Source organism: Setaria italica, chromosome IV, assembly GCF_000263155.2.
Source record: "Setaria italica strain Yugu1 chromosome IV, Setaria_italica_v2.0, whole genome shotgun sequence".
Lineage (NCBI taxonomy): Eukaryota > Viridiplantae > Streptophyta > Magnoliopsida > Poales > Poaceae > Setaria > Setaria italica.
The window spans coordinates 12,104,892-12,122,507 of NC_028453.1; positions in this window are offsets into that span (position 1 = coordinate 12,104,892).

Below are 17,616 nucleotides of genomic sequence, written 5' to 3' on the forward strand. Positions count from 1 at the left end.
GCGCGGTGATGATGGGTGCGAGCCGCGAGGTGGTCTGATGCAGCAGGCAGCAAAGTTCTGCCATGGCGGCGACGGAGCACCAAGGTGCGGCCAGCGAGGGCGCGAGCGAGACGGGGCGCTGCAGAAAGGTTGCAGAGGGACTTCCGCTGCGATTGGGGAGGAAGGCGCGGGAATTCATCTGGTCGCGGCCGGCGACTGGGTGGAGCGGCGGGGGTCGGAGGAGTTGAGCCACGCGGCGGGGGAAACTCTGAAGTGGTGCAGGCCGCTCGAGTGCGTCTGTCTCGGGAGATCTGGGAAAAGATTTGCAGGTCCACCAGTCAGTCTCAGTTTCTCCTCTGCCCAAGATTGAAAGGGACACTGTTGGCGAGACTTAGAAGGAATCGGCGGGGTGGGTTGGGGGTCTTCAGGGGTCGGAGCTGGGAACCGGCGGAAAGGGGTCGGGTTCTCAGGGGTCGGGACCGGAACTGGAGGTTGAGCACTTAAGCTCAGGGGAGCTGAGATAGAGGGATCAGGGACTCAGATTGAGATTAACTCGGCGAATTTGACCAGGGCCGTTACAGGAGGTATGCGACGAGACTCTGCCAACAACTGAGGAAGTACTGGAGAGCCAGGAGGGTGAGCAAAGTTTGATGACAGAAGAGTTAGTAAATGAGAAGGAACAATTTTGTGAAGAGCTAAAGGAAAGTCTCGAGAACAATAATACAGAAGATAAGGAGAAGACGAACAATTTTGTGAAGAGCTAAAGGAAAGTCTCGAGAACAATAATACAGAAGATAAGGAGAAGACCATCAAGAAGGGTCGCCAGCCAAAAGCGATTCCCCCACCAGCTGCCACAAGAACAAGCTCGAGAATTCCAAGGAGTGGAATTTCTACCATCAAGTTAGCAGAACAATTAGTGGCAAAGAAGAATCTGTAGGAATCATGTATGACCTCGAAAAACAATTTCTCTATTTTACAAGACATTGAACCCACAAAACTTCTTTCTATTGCCGAAAACTGTGGTTTAGTGTTAGGACCTGACATCCAAGGAAAATAATGTTTCTTTGATAAAAGCTAGAGAGGTAGCACAAAATATGTTAAGTAAGGTAGCTATGAAATTAGAATCTCAGAAGACCTAGAAGAAAGATGAGGAAATTAGTGACTTGCAGATGAAAGAGATTAGAGGGGACCAGATAGAAGAGGTAGATGAAGATCAATCCAGTATTTCCTCCCATATTTTGAGAAGGGAGAGAACAAAAAAGAAGAGTTAGTTTCCTTAATGAAGATGCTTTTCTGGAATATCAAAGGTCTGGGGGGAGCAGGTAAAAGAGGCCAGCTAGTAGAGTTATGCAAGAAACACAATTTTAGCTTTATTTGCTTACAGGAAACCATCAAGTCAACTTATACCCCAAGAGAGTTGAATAAATTTAGTAGAGGTTATGACTTTCATTGGTTTTGGACTCCACCTAGAGGTCACTGGAAAGAGCTCTCACCATGTTGATTGGTGCCTGGAAAGAGCTAGCAAAGATGAGAGAGAAATAACTTTTTGCAAGAAATTCAAGACAAAATTCACAGTTGCCAAAATCCAATTCTAATTGGAGGGAATTTCAACATGGTGAGAAGAGTAGAGGATAAATCTACGGGTAATGTTCATGTTAGATGGATGAATGCCTTCAATGACAAGATAACGGATACCGAATTAAGGGAAGTTCATAGAGGTGGCAGCAAATATACTTGGTCAAATAAACAAATTGATCGAATTCAAAATGTGTTGGATAGAGTTTTCATGTCCAATTTATGGGAGAACAAATTTTTAACATGGTAAGTGTGCAGGTAACAACTAGGATAGGATCAAATCGCAATCCGCTAATCCTGGATACTGGAGAAGGATAGACTATTGTGACTAAATACTTCATGTTTGATCCCAGCTGGCTAAAACAGGCAGATTTCAAAGAATGGATGAAAGAGAGGTGGCCAAACAGATATAAACGTAACATACTTGACCATTGGCATGTAATTTCAAGGAAGTTAAGAAGAGCTATGAGGGGCTGGGGGAACAACTTTGAAAGTGAGATGAAGAGACATAAATAATACCTGATGCTGGAAATAAAACAAATGGATGAATGGGCAGAACACAACACATTAACTAATAAGGAGTGGGCGCGCAGATATGACCTCGAGAGAGAGCTGCTAGAGGTGTATATATCGGAAGAGATAAACTAGTAGAAAAGGGGAGGTGAGAGATGGATTCTGGAAGGAGATGCAACACTACGTTTTTTCATAAGTGTGCTAACAGAAGGAAAAGAAAATCTACAATCCAAGCATTGGAAGATGGGGATAAGTTCATCACGGAGGTTGAAGAGTTAAGAATACACATTGAACAATATAATAAACAACTTTTTGGGCAAGAGGACATAACTAACATATACCTAAATGAAGATGCATAGCTGCCAGATCAAAGGGTGTCAGAAGAAGAGAATGAGGAACTGACAAAACCTTTTTCACTAGAAGAGCTAGATAAGGCCATGGAAGAAATCAAGAATAGTACGGCCCCTAGCCCAGATGGTTTCTCTATAGAGTTCTTTAAAGAATTTTGGCCACTGATTAGAGAGAATATTAAAGAGATGCTGGATAAACTACATGCCAGTACATTGGATTTATGGCAACTAAATAATGGAGTGATCATCCTGATACCGAAGCTTAAACTACCCAACAACATTAAATAGTTCATACATATCTGCCTTTTGAATGTCATTTGTAAGACAATTATAAAAGTGCTAACTGGCAGACTTACAAGAATTGCAAATAGGATAATCAGCAAAAACCAAATAGCCTTTATACGGTGTGGTTATCCTGCATGAAATTCTCCATGATTTGAAAATGAGAAAAGAAGAGGGGGTCATTCTCAAGTTAGATTTTGAGAAGGCGTATGATAGAGTTAGCTAGCAATTTTTAGAAGAGATCTTAAATAGAAAAGGTTTCTCTGCTAGATGGACTAGCTGGATCATTTAGGTGGTGAAAGGTGGACGGGTAGCTATTGACATCAATAGGGAACAAGGAGGGTTTTTCTGAATCTTCAAAGGTTTGAGACAAGGAGACCACCTATCTCCACTACCCTTTAACCTAGTGAGTGATGCTTTGTCGAATATGTTGAGTTCTGCCTCCAGAATGGGGGACATCCAGGGGCTGGTACCACACTTGGTAGAGAGAGGCCTGTCTCACCTTCAGTATGCTGATGACACAATCATCTTTCTGAAAAATGATGTCAGATCATTAGGGAACATGAAATTCATTCTATTCTGCTACGAAAACATGTCAAGGATGAAAATCAATTACGACAAGAGTAAGATTTTTGGGATAGGTATGAATGTGGAGGAATAACAAGAGTTAGCTGACAGCTTTGGGTGCAAAGTGGGCTCCCTACCAATTATCTATCTGGGTTTGCCAATTAGTGATATCAAATTGACAAAAGTACAGTTGAGCTATGTGGCGAACAAAGCACAACGAAGACTAGGTACTTGGAAATGTGACATTCTATCTTCTGGTGGAAAATATGTTCTCATAAATTCATGTCTTTCCAGTACCCCAATGTACACAATGGGTGTTTACTCCTTATATGAAGGCAATTATCAATCTTTGGACACCATCAAAGCCAAATTCTTTTGGCAAGGGACTGGCAAGAAAAGAAAATATCATATGATAAAATGGGAAGTGTTAAGCAGACCAAAAGACTTTGGTGGACTGGGGTTTATGAATATTAGAGTTATGAAAGTTTGCCTACTAGCTAAATGGATAGATAGACTGGAGACAGGAGATAACAACATGTGCATAGAACTGCTTAGAAGAAAATATTTGGGGCAGAAGAGTATTTTTCAATTCAGGACCATGTGCGGATCCCAATTCTGGAGAGGTCTGATGGGGATAAGGTAATGGTTCCAGTGGGGGAGAACTATGAAAGTAAATGGGGGTGAGAAAAACTAGACTATGGGAAGATGTCTGGATAGGAGAATTCTTTTCGAACATAGAATTTGATTCTCTATACAAATTTTGCTCCAAACCATACACCACGGTGAAGGAAGACGAGAGATTGTAACAACCCTAGTTTTAATTAACCTTCTCACAGCTTAAGAGAGTGTTTAGAAGTTAATTTAGTCCATAAAAGGACAAAAATGCCTTTTAAAGCGTGATTTGGAGGCAATTTATAAATTTGAAATTTTGTATAACAACTTTGATTTTTGCCAATTTAAGAGTGGTAAAACTTTTCAAAACAAACAAATTCTCTTGTTTGAGCTTTTTCTAGTTTGGAGAGGAAGAGGTTCAAAAACAGTAATCAAAATTAGTAACAAGTCAAAGTCACTTCAAAACTCTTCAAGTGCTGAAAACAGTAAAAATTCTCAACTTGGCAGCTTTGTTTCTCACAAATTTGTATACAAAGTCGAGTCAAACCCTTTATAAAAGTTTAAGTGCTACAAGTCTATTACAATTTGATCCAGGGCTAAATCTCAACAAAGACCCTTCAAAAATAAGGTCAAAGTCAACCAAAATGGTCAACCCAGCCCAACACTGCAAAATTTGCCAAGTCTAGAAACAGTTCAAGTATGCATCTTGACTTGCAATTTGCTCACCAAACTTAAACAAAATTTAAGAAAAACCCTTTATAAGAGTTTGAGATCTAAGTTTGTACAACAACTTCTTCAATTAAGCCTTGGCCATATTCATATCAGAAGCCCTCCAAATCTCAGGCCAAGATCAGCCAAAACCCTAAAAAATAACCAAACTGCTGAAATCATCTAAGTTTGAAAATCAGGCATTCCCTCAAACTTTGGAGCTTTATAAATCCAAATCTATTTTGAATTTGAACTTGAACCTTTTGTAAAGTTTAAACTTTGACATAAGGATAACAAATCTTATAAAGGGAAAATTTGAAGTTTAGTTCAAAAATCGCCTTTTAACTTAGCCCAAACCTCACCCCTCGGTCAGCCTGCACAGCACATGCACGCCAGAGTGTGCATGGCGCATGCCTACGCACGCCACCGCCGCGTGGCCATCCCCCACCGGTGAGCTCACCATGGCCTATCTACGTGGTGATGTGACCCATCGACACCTTGTCTGCCCAGTAAGCTTGCCCGCGCATCTTATCGCCTGCCCACGCCATTTGCTTCGCCCAACCGTGCCCCTCACCTCGCCCGCAGCCGTGCGCCACGTCATGACCGCTCGCTGGTCGAGCCCCGCTCCGCCAATCCACCGCCTGACGCGATGCAATGGAGCTTGCTCGCCAACCCACGCCTTAACGGCGACAACACGCGAGCTAGCTCTACCAATCCTTCCGCCCGACAACGTCGCGTTAGCGCGCTTCCTATCTTGAGTGCCCAACCGCCGCAAGATCCTTTCCCGGAGCTCCGCTCCTTTTGCCAGTGAACGCCGCCGGCCACTCGCGCTCCGCCCTAGTCTCCTCCCCCGGTGCCGCCAAGCCACGTAGCTCGCCACTGCTGGCTTCGTCTTGCTCGTCCTGTCCTCCCTAGCCCTATAAAAGGAGCCCTTGCGTCGCCTGCTCCATTCCCCGCACCCGAACGCGCAATGCCCAGCGAAGCTCTGCTCCACCACCCGCTTGTCGTGGAGCACCCCTCTCTGCGCTGCACCGCCCCTCGCCGCTACTCGCTCTAGCTTTGTAGCACCACCGCGCAGCTCCAGCCGCCACTTGTTGCCTTCCCGGAAGTTCCCCGGCGCCGGAACGACCAAGCACCACCGTCACCGCCCGCGATTTCTTCCCCACGGCCGTTCGCCATCCACACGCTTTTTCCGCCGCCCAGACCTACCCCGAGCCTTCTCCAGTGAGCACACCTACACGCTCGACCCCATGTTCCCGCGAATAAAACCCTAGATCGCTGGAATCAACTTCGCCTGCCGCCATGCCCGCCATAGGGACCTACTGTAGAACCTTTAGAAGTTGCACAAGCCTAGTTGTTAAACCTGAGGGTGTATATGTGAGACCTTAAAACTTCAAGGACTCGATTGCAAAACTGTCTCGATTAATTGAATTAAATTTTTTGCAGAATAATAGGTGAACTTTGAAAATGCACAGAGAATTGTAAAAAAAATCATAAAAATGCCTAACTAATTTTGTTGGACTCAGTGAAATGTCTAGTGTCATAGAAAAATAACTTTGCACATGTTGCTATAAACAAATGCTTTACTTTTTATTTAAATGTGTTTAAGACATTAAATGCATAGTAGATCATAGAAAAATGGTAAAATATAAAAACAACTTCTGATAGGGTTATTTTAGTAAGCTGGTGCTAGGAAAAATAATGGTTACTGCAGGAGAAGAATTTCAGGAACAAACGTTCTGTGCAAATCAAGATAAAAATAGTTAAGTACAATCAGCCATTGGGTCTTGGTATAATTTTAATGATTTTTGTACTAGTCCAATGGATCCCAAAATTTTACAGTAACTATGTGATGACATGGTGGAGTTAATACTAAATTCTTAGTTTCATATGTTGTTGTTTGAATATGGAAACAAAATTTGGAAGATGAACCAGTTTAAATGAATAAAGGAAAACATTGAGTAATAGTAAGGTTAAAATAGTAAATTGAAAGAGGTACAGAAAAACATTCAGAAATAGGATAATTTTCCAAATGAACCTTGAACAACCCTATAGTGACCCCACCTTTCTTTGTGAAGTCTAAGTTGTAAAACTTTATATGTGTACACAATCACCATCAAAGTCAACCCCAAGTTTTATACCACAACACACCTTACTTCATGAAGATAACGAAAGTTTAGAACCTTGTTTAGGTGAATATGGTCAAAATGTAATTTACACTTTAGCAATATTTCATGCTTTGCATCCTGCATGTGAAAGCATGGAAACTTGAACTAATGCATATGCATCTCATGTAGAAGTGAACCTTGCAAATGGAACATACGAGCTGACGCCTGCTGAGGAGGAAGGATCTGCCAAGCTGCATCACGTCGAGGCCGAGCAGGAGATTCCCGAAGCTTCCAGCAACCCACTATCGTTGTCAAGATTAGCGGATCAAGACTACGGCTAGTAAATTTCTTTTATGCTCGTAAGGCTTCGGATGGTGGCGTGGAAAGACACGGGGTTAGACTGGTTCGGGCAAGGAAAGCCCTACGTCCAATATGAGGAGCTGCTCGTGTTGCCCACGCGGGGTCTGTAGTAGGGGTTACAAACGGGGGAGAGAGGGAGCTGGTCCCAAGTCTCTTGGGTGTGCACTGATGCTCGTGAGGTGAGTGTGTGTGTTCTGTTTGCTTGAGGGTCCTCCCCCGGTCTCGTGGCCCCTGGTTCTCCTTTTATAGCGCAAGGAGGGTCCAGGGTTACAGGTGAGATTGGGTGTTAGGAGAAGTAAAAGAGATAAGCTAAGTAAAGTAAAATACAAGGAGAAGGACCAAGTCCCCGGTCGCCGCCTCCTGCTCCGGCCTTCGGCTCCTGTCAGCACAGCCACCGGAGGAGGACGGCTGCCGCCGGATCCTGTCGCCGGTCCTCCGGCGACCGTCATCGCTAGGCATGATGATGGTGTCCGGTCGTGGCAACTGTGCACGTTGGGGGAGACGGCTGACCCTTGTTGTCCTGCCTATGTCCCGTGGAACACGGACGTCGCGTCCCTGTCGCCGGATACACTGGGCGCGAGAACAGGCGGCGCTCCCTCCTGTGCCGGGCGGCGCACGCTATGAGTGCCCTATCGCGAATCAGGGGGAACCGCGGCCAGTGTAGCCTGTGCGGTCGTTGCTACAGTGTTCCGCCCGGGTACTTGTGGCGGGTCACGTCGAGGGGCGCGGGCGCCTTTCTGCGCGCCAGAGCCGCGGCGCATTTTATGGTAAGATCGGTGAGGGGCCCACAAGATCTGCGCCCTCGTCTGCCGGTCTGCGCCCGAGGCGGACCCTTGTCTTTTGAGCCCAGATGAGTCCAACCCTTACGGCCAGGGTCGGGCGAGGCGAAGCCTTGCGACGAGGGGTCAGGCGCACCCGACCCTAGGACCGGGGGTTGGGCGAGGTGGAGTTTTGCCACCGAGGGGCTGGGAGTGTCTAACCCCGGGGCCCTGGGTCGGGCGAGACGGAGCGGGATGTTCCCTGCCCATGCTGGGTCAGCGGTAATCATCATTACCGCAGGCGGGGCTGGGCCTTTATGATTGTTGTTTTAAGGGGCATTAGGAGGTCGTTAATATTTCCCCCCAACAGTAGCCCCCGAGCCTGTGGTGGAGCAAGGATGCTCCTCCAGAGGCTGCTTTCGTCATTCGTCAAGGATCTCTGCTCGCCCTGCAAGCTGCAGTTGATCAGGGATAGGGAGTGTTGTTGGTCCGGCTTGGCCGGGGAGTTTGATCAGGCGGGGTGTCCTGTGGATGACTTGGCGTGGGAGGATTCCTCATTGTTCCGTAGGGCACTCCCGCCTCGAGACCTCAAATCCTGACCACACGTGTAGGCATTGGTTGCGATGCTAGCCCTCGAGCCCCCGCACGTTGCAGGAGACCGATCGGGAGGCTAGATCGGCTTTTGATCGTTACCCCTCAAGCGTCCGTTCACTGAGACAGAGGGGGTGAGCCATGCCACGCTATCCTCGTTGGACGAACCGTGATGCTAGTTGAGTTGCGAATGGGTCGGTTCGAGTGGAGTCCCGCTACCCGTTCGAGGGGGTCCGGCTCGGGCCAAGCTGGTGGTGTACTCCAGATTCCGGCTGGCCAGTTCATATAGTTCCCGAGTCCGTTCGATCGGATTCGGGGGCTCGTTGCCTTTCTTCGGGGAAAAACCATGAACTTAGATGCCAGCCCGGACTCGAACGTGAGGTCGAGACGCCCTTGGCTTTCGCTCGCCTGGATGGTGGCCGCTAGCGGACCCGTCCCTTCTCACCCCTTGCTCGGGGGATGTCCTGGGGCGGCTGTCGAACCCTCTGGAGGGCCAGCCTTCGAACCCCTGGACCGTAATAGGTTGTAAGAGCGTTTTCAGCTCTGTATCCCTTTTTTACCTGAAGCAGGCCTTGGTCCACTTGCAAAGAAAGTTGTGCGTATGACCTCCGGGAGTCGAAGCGGTAGAAAACACCGAGCTCATGGGGTAAGGAGGCGCGGTGTTCCCTGCGGTTAAAAAGAGATCGTGCGTACGGTTTCCGGAGAAAGGTGGAGGTGACGGGATGTACCTGACGTTGCAATAGATGCGGTCGGTTCGTATTTCATTTGCCGCGCGCTCCTTATAAAGCGAAAGAGCTTTCTTCATCATCATCCTCCTCATCATCGTCATCGTCTTCGTCTGTTAGCGTGCTTGAGCCCCTCCGCAGCCTTCAGGGTTCCGCCGCGGCCTTTTTCTTCTTCTGACGATTGGAGCCGCCTTCGTCGGCATCCTCCTCCCGCTTTGCCTTGCCCTTGGAGCGATCGAATATCGCCCCGACGGCCTCTTCACCCGAGGCAAAGTCAGCGGCGATGTCAAGGAGCTCCTTGGTGGTCCGTGGGCCTACACATCCCAGTTCGTGGACCAGAGACCTACAGGAGGTCCCCGCCAGGAAGGCCCTAATGATGTCGGCGTTGGCGACGTTGGAGAGCTTGGTGCGCTTCCTAGAGAAGCGCCGGATGTACTCTTGGAGAGTCTCACCCGACCCCTGGCGGCAGCTCCGGAGGTCCCAGGAGTTCCCGGGGTGCATGTATGTGCCCTGAAAGTTCCCTACAAAGATTTATTTCAGGTCGTTCCAGTTACGGATCCGACCTGACAGAACGTGTTCCAGCCAGGCTCGCGCCGAGTCGGCCAAGAACAGTGGGAGGTTGCGAATGATGAACAGGTCGTCATCCACTCCGCCGGCCTGACAGGCAAGCTGGTAGTCGCTGAGCCAAGGCCCGGGGTTCATCTCCCCAGAGTATTTGGCCACGTTGGTGGGCTGTCTGAAGCGCGCTGGGAACAGCGCATTCAGGATGCACGCGGAGAAGGCCCTGGGCCCCGCTGGGTCGGTGCTCGGGCTCCGATCTTGTCCGCCGTCGTGGCGACCACCATGGTGTACGTGGTAGCCGTGGTCGGCTCTATCCTCCCCGTCCGCATGGGAGCGCTTTCGCGCGTCCAAGGCATCACGGGCGTCGTGGATGGGGCCGACGCGGCGGTGGACAGACGAAGCCCCACCACCCGCGCGTGGTGGAGTCCGTCGAATGGGCGAGGCCTGGTTTCCCCTATGGAAGGAAGGTTGGTGGACAGATCCTCCACGTCTCTCGAGAGGCATGGAGGTTGTGACCCTGCTGGCGCCGTGTCTACGTTGCCGGGACGCGGAGCTCTCTGCCTGCTGGACTGCTGCACACTCAAGCAAGTCGCGTACCTCTTGGTGGGCCTGTCACTCCTTGGGCGTTGCTGGCTCGGGGAGTCATCGGAGTAGGGCTGCCGCCGCGGCGACGTTCTGGCTAGGGTGTGCGAAGAGTTGGGGATCACCCTCATCCCTACAAATGCGCCGCTGGACGTCGCGGGCCTGATGACGCGCCCCGCCCTCGTTGCGGCGGTGCTCGTCCTCCTGGTGGGACGCCGCGCGCGCCTCTGGCTGTCGTGGCTGCATCGGGACCCTAGCAAGGGCCCCAGTCGTAGCTGAGGTGTGCGGTGGGGGAGTGCGCTGCCTCCCTTCAGCGCCGTCATCGTTGGACCCCTCGGAGTGCACTTCGGCCATGAAGCACTCACGTGAGGGGCGGTGGCTCTCATTGTTCGAGCCGGCGTTGGAGGTTGTCCTCGCCACGCCCACGAGCTCGTTGCTCATGGGTGACACGGTCATGGACCGCGCCAGGAGGCGACCATAGGTCGCCGCGGCATTACGCAGCCCGAAGGGCCACTCCTCCGAAGGGGGCCCCGTGGCGTGCACCCGGCCGCTCGCTACTATCCCGGCGGCAGAGCCAGAGATGACGGGGCGAGCGAGCAAGACAAGGAGAGGGATCAGCTCGATCCCCTCCCCCGTGGCAAGGAACTCCAAGCTCCCGAAGCGGACAAGGGAGCCTGGAGTGAAGCTGGCGATGCGGCTGGCCATCTGAAGCCGGTGATGTACAAGCAAAGGTCCCCTACCTAGCGCGCCAACTATCATTGTCAAGAATAGCGGATCAAGACTACGGCTAGTAAATTTCTTTTATGCGCGTATGGCTTCGGATGGTGGCGTGGGAAGACACGGGGTTAGACTGGTTCGGGCAAGGAAATCCCTACGTCCAGTATGAGGAGTTGCTCGTGTTGCCCACGCGGGGTCTGTAGTAGGGGTTACAGATGGGGGAGAGAGGGAGCTGGTCCCAAGTCTCTTGGGTGTGCACTGATGCTCTTGAGGTGAGTGTGTGTGTTCTATTTGCTTGAGGGTCCTCCCCCGGTCTGGAGGCCCCTGGTTCTCCTTTTATAGCGCAAGGAGGGTCCAGGGTTACAGGTGAGACCGGGTGTCAGGAGAAGTAAAAGAAATAAGCTAAGTAAAGTAAAATACAAGGAGATGGACCAAGTCCCTGGGTCGCCGCCTCCTGCTCCGGCCTTCGGCTCCTGTCAGCGCAGCCACCGGATCCTGTCGCCAGTCCTCCGGGCGACCGTCGCCGTTGGGCATGATGATGGTGTCCGGTCGTGGCAACTGTGCACGTTGGGGGAGACGGCTGACCCCTGTTGTCCTGCCTACGTCCCGTGGAACACGGACTTCGCGTCCCTGTCGCCGGATACGCTGGGTGCGACAACGGGCGGCGCTCCCTTCTATGCCGGGTGACGCACGCTATGAGTGCCCTATGGCGAATCAGGGGGAACCGCGGCCATTGTAGCCTGTGCGATCGTGGCTACAGTGTTCCGCCCGGGTACTTGTGGCGGGTCACGTCGAGGGGCGCGGGCGCCTTTCTGCGCGCTAAAGCCGCAGCGCATTTATGGTAAGATCGGTGAGGGGCCCACAAGATCTACACCCTCGTCTACTGGTCCGCGCCCGAGGCGGACCCTTGTCTTGTAGGCCTGGATGAGTCCGACCCTCTACGCCCAGGGTCGGGCAAGGCAGAGCCTTGCGGCGAGGGGTCGGGCGCACCCGACCCTGGGACCGGGGGTCGGGCGAGGCGGAGTTTCGCCACCGAGGGGCTGGGAGTGTTCGACCCCCGGGCCCTGGGTCGGGCGAGACGGAGCGGGATATTCCCTGCCCATGCTAGGTCAGCGGTAATTGTCATTACCGCAGGTGGGCCTAGGCCTTCATGATTGTTGTTTTAAGGGGGCATTAGGAGGTTGTTAATATTTCCCCCCAACACCCACTAACTAACATAGTTCAGGAAGGCAAGTCCCGGAGCATATCCCAAATTTTCTAAATTTATGCACTACTTACGATTGATTATGTTTGTGCATTTACGTTCATAGGAGGTTCTTGAAATCCTAGTTGCATTATCCTAGGTACCCATGTGCTGAATACTAGTATGATAAGATGAGTAGTTGCAATGCTAAATAGGGACTCGGTAAAAGTCAAGTGATTTCCTATCACTCGCGAGCTATAGGAGTTGCCTGTTTACTTCTGCTGCAACCATAAGGATGATGGAAGAGGCTGGGCTATATGTTCTATTTTGGTGGATTGGTGGTTTGCCCTGTCTGTCTAGTAATGAAAATGCTAAGGCCGAAATGTGTCAGCATTCGTGGTCAAGTGTTTGAAAGTACTAATCTCATACCTAGTATGGGATAGGGAAGCCCAGTACCTGATTGAACCGAGACGTGGGCATACTCCCCGCTTTCTCTGGAATGGAGCTCCCCTGATGCATCATGTGGGTACAAGTGCAGTCATGGTACGGTGACGTTCCGGGACCGTGGGATCTTGTATCCAATGGAAGTGTGCCCTGGCCACGTGCCTGGGAATTGATGGGGACGGCTGACAAGTGAAGTGGACCCGTTGTGGTACGCGGATGTCGTGAGGTTAGGTCCACCTTGCAAGGTTAAGAAACTCAATTTGAATCGTCTGCCTCTCACAGTTTGAGACTGCTTGATCACTATTCCGCATTGAGTAACAAGTGGAATAGAGAATGATTATTTAATGATGATGATGCTTGGAATTAAATGTTTGCTCAACTTGCTTACTTAGAACAGGTTGCTTACCTAGAATAAATAATCTACTAGAACCTGCTGCTAAAACTTGAAAGTAAGGATCCACTTTAGATACTTTTGGCCAAACAAACCCTTCAGCCAAAAAGCCTTGCATGTCTAGAAGTCGGTGGAGTAGTTGCCACTCGACGAGTAAGTCTTGTTGAGTATTAGTATACTCAGCCTTGCTTGTGGCTTTACTTTCAGCCAACTTTGATGTTAGTGCTCTTGCTGCTAGCGTCACTTGGCCTATCCAGCTCCCTCCGGGTTGGACGGTTGAGTAGGATCCCTCCTTGGACGGCGATGACAGGGGTCATTGATGTCATGATCGTCTTCATCATGATATTGTGTATCAATGTTTAGCTTCCGCATGTTTTACTTCTGGGTTGTTTGAAACCGTGCAAACTCTGTCTAAATTTCTAAACTCTGATGTAATAAATTGTTGATCTATGTTTAATACGAACGGAATGTTGTAATCTTTGTAACCACTCACCTTCGTGTGAGCAATGCTTCTTGATCCTGTATATGTGGTTTATCGGAGGAAATCTGACGGTCGACTAAGTTGACTTGTTTAAGGTGCTTGATCACGTGTTAGGCAACTTAAGTGCACTTTAGCCAGGTTAATTTAGGCGGTTCCGCCACAGAGACATGGTGTGTGGCAAATTCAGTTTAGGAGATCTCTGAATTATGAAGGGTTACAAGAGTGGGGCAGGCTGGAAGAGCTGCTAAATGATGTTGAGCTTGGTGAGAGTAGAGATGAAATGTGTTGGGTTCTTGAGAAATCTGGTAAATACACAACAAAATCTCTATACAGGGCTATGTCCTTTGGGGGGTAGTGGATACCCTAGCAATAGATATTTGGAAATGTAGAGTGCCTATGAATAATTCAAATCTTTATGTGGATGGTCTTCCATGATAGAATCCAATCGGCGATCCAGCTCAAGAAGAGAGATTGGTCTGAGCTAGAAAAATGTAAACTTTGTGAAGAGCTAGAATCTACTGACCATATAATCTTCCAATGTCCCATTGCGACTTTCTTGTGGACCTTTATCAAAAAAATGTATGTCTAGGCAAAATTCCACAGTCCTACTCTATTTTAATAGAAGAGATAATGAGAGATATGAAATCCAAATCTAGACAACTATTTCTTTTTTTTGTGTGTTGGTGCTATGTGGGTGTTGTGGAAAACTAGGAATGACCGGGTTTTCAATAACAAGGTCATCGTGTCGCCTGTGGTGGTGCTCTGTAGAATGCTATCTTTCCTGTTGCAGTGGAAGCCACTATCCAAGACCAAGGATCTAGAGAAGATGGATGCGGTGATCAACAAACTGTCTGAAGCTTGTTCGGTTCTCGCTTGAAAGGCTTTTTTCTGTGTTTACGTGGATGTCTTTTGTGATGAGGAGCATTCCCAAACCTATATGATGGGTTTCCTGCTGTCAAGTTCCCTTGTCATTTTGGTTGGTTAGAGGTAGTAGCTAGTAGAAGGAGATGTTGTTCTCTTTGCTTTGGTGTAGATGGGTCGTCTTATTCTGAACCTTTCGGGAAAAATAGTAACCCCAGTAACCGACTGAGATGTAATCCTGCTTGATGGCTTTTCAATAAAGCTAGGCATGATTGCCTTTGGTCGAAAAAAACACTATTGCTTGACAAAGTGTGGTTCCTTGTGTTCAGGCAATCTCTTCAAAGTAGCCAAAAAAATGAATTTATGTTTGTTCTGGGCTTTGGACTTCACATCCATTTGAAAAGAGGAGATGCAAGCAAGTTTCCTTGGAGGCAAGTCTATATATTCTTTCTTACTAGTGAAATCAAGAGAGCCCCATTTGTGGGTCTATTCATCATTTAGGCCATCATATCTGATCTGGCTGCTTAGGTGGTTCTTGAGGTCCTAGAGCTGATCAGAGGCTTGGTGGGATAACGGGAGCCAGAACAAAGAGCTATTATCCAAAGAAGAGAATTTTATGAGGGAGATGTTCCCGTTCCTGGCATACGAGTAGAGCCGTGGGTATTTCCATTGAAGTACATCACTGTTTCACATATACTGAGCATTGCAAGTTGCCATTATAAAGAAATTCTAGGAACCCACATGCTTTCTGGCATGAGGGGGTGCTCCATTCTTGTATAAGCACTTTCAGATGAGCTGGACCCATGGGAAATCCACTTTGTTGTGAAGGAATTTGAGAAGGGCAGTATTCTGGGTTCTAAAGTTAATAATACCAAGACCTCGCTCCTCCTTGCTTCTGCAGGCAGTTTTTTAAGCAACCATACATCCCCCTTTTTAATCAGTCACATTCATTCCAAAGGCAGTGTTTTCTATATTTGTCTATTTATTCAACAATCTCCATAGGGAGCTGCATTGAGCACAAGTAGAAAGTTGGCATTGATGATAGATAGAGTTGACCAAAATTAGTCTGCCAGCATACGTGAGCATTTTGGAGATGCCCCTTTCCATCGTAGTTAATATTGGCATGAATTGTGATACAGGTGGTCTAGTTGTACCAAGAGGGAGACCAAGATATGTGAAGGGCATTTGACCAATCTGACAGCAAAGAACCTGAGCCAAATGTGCCATCTTATCATCATCAACATTCATGGGTACCAAGAAGGATTTGCTATAGTTTACCTTTAGTCCAGTGAATGTTTCAAAGGTTTTCAAAATATTCTTCAAGTTGACAAGTTGCTTGACTTCAACAAGTAGAATTAGTAATGTATCATTAACATACTACACAATTGGAAGGTCTCCACCAAAGTCAGTCCCAAGAGGGTGTGATAGCAAAGTATTGTGGGCATTGATCACTTTTTAATCTAACTCTCTAATTTCAACACATGTTTATCATTTTAAAAAGGGAAAATCCCTTTGGGCGGTTTTGATGGTAGTTTTCTATTTTCTAAAAAAATATTTAAAAAAGAGTTTAGTAAAAAATTCATAAATAATTTGTTTTAGGTTATAAAAATATGAAATCAGTACTACTTTTTTCTAAAAATGTATCACATATGTTGGTGCTCTACTTGGAGTTATTTGGATATTATTTGTTCTCATTCTGAATACATCAAATAAAAAAATAAAGAACATGAACAAATTGCATCCAAATAACTCAAAATACAGCACAACATATCGGTTACCTTTTTAGAACATTATGGCACTGGTTTCATTTTTTGTTTATAATGAATTATTTATGAACTTATAGATTAAATTGAAGTTCTTTAATTTCAAGGAAGTGCAAATCCGTCTTTGAAACCGCCTAATCCTGCTGTGGATTATCCTATAGCTAGCAGGCTCTCTTCGCCTTTTTGCTTGATGTTAGATGCTCTTAAATGTGTAAAAAAAGGAAAAATAATGTCTAAGCGTTCATATAAACATTCAGAAGATTGCAGGTTGAAGAATCAATATATAAAGTTGTATCCACCTTGTATGCATATTGGTTCAAAGATTTCTAATAATTTATTTCCCTTTTGACTTAGGTCTAATGCAAGAGATTCTAATTTTGCTCGAAAATTTCATATCCCGTTTGTGAGTCAAATCTAATTAATGCACTAGTATCCATCTGAGGATTCTTGGACATTGATTTACTTTCAAGCTTTGCTTCTGGTGTGCTATAAAAAGAAGTGTTCAATGCCATCTTCATATGCACTAGTAGCGTGCTAGCACAGATTACGGAAGTCATGTCACACCAGTTCCATACCGGTGCATGATGTCTATGAAAGTAGTTATTCAACATCTAGCCTTTGCTTTTGTTTTTACCATGTTTACAACACAACAAGTTTGGGGTGAGACAGATTGTTACAAAGAGAGAGATTGGGTTAAACACAACTGCCTGATAACAATTACAATTTTGGGACCCTACGTCCATCCAACCAGACGTTGCGCCCGTGCCGTGAAAAAATCTAACATGAATTGCATGCGTCGCATTATCACCCATGAAGATGAGACTAAAATAATCCTAGAGAAGATTGTTCGTCTTGCACACCAGTGCCACAAGCCAGTGCTCGAAAGCAAACGTGAAAGTAAGTATGCAAAAATATTCTACCTATTTTTCTAGAGAGGTTTGGTACAATATATTGATGCGGATAATACATTACCATATAAACTTTGTTTTTCAGGTTATACCATTCCACCGGCACTTCATTCCCATACACCACAAAAAGGCGCATCCTTGAGAGTTTATAAAGGCCAACGACCCAAGAAACATCTGCAATTTAAATGCAATCCTAATAAGCTGGCTTTCATGTCCTTTTTTAGTCATGGCCAAATCAGTGTTGCAAATATAATGAATACATGATGGAGTAGGATTGTAGGGTGATGTGGTATAGTAGTATTAAGGAGGAGAGGAAAGTTGCATCAACCCAAAGATACAGTTCTGAATGTCTGATGCTTTGATATCCAACACATCGAACTCCCTCCGAGATGGATCTGCTGCACAGTCGATCGGATCCCATGGGCCGAACCTACCTCTTTACCGAAGCTCTCTCGTTCTTCCCTAACTGCCTCCTGTAACAACCAGCAGCCCTCTTCGTTCCAAGGGCCAGTGGCGGAGGCGGCGGGGGCGCAGGGGCAAGGCCCCACTACAAGGCCATCTCCGTGAAAATTTTAAGTTTTCTAACTCTGCCCCTGC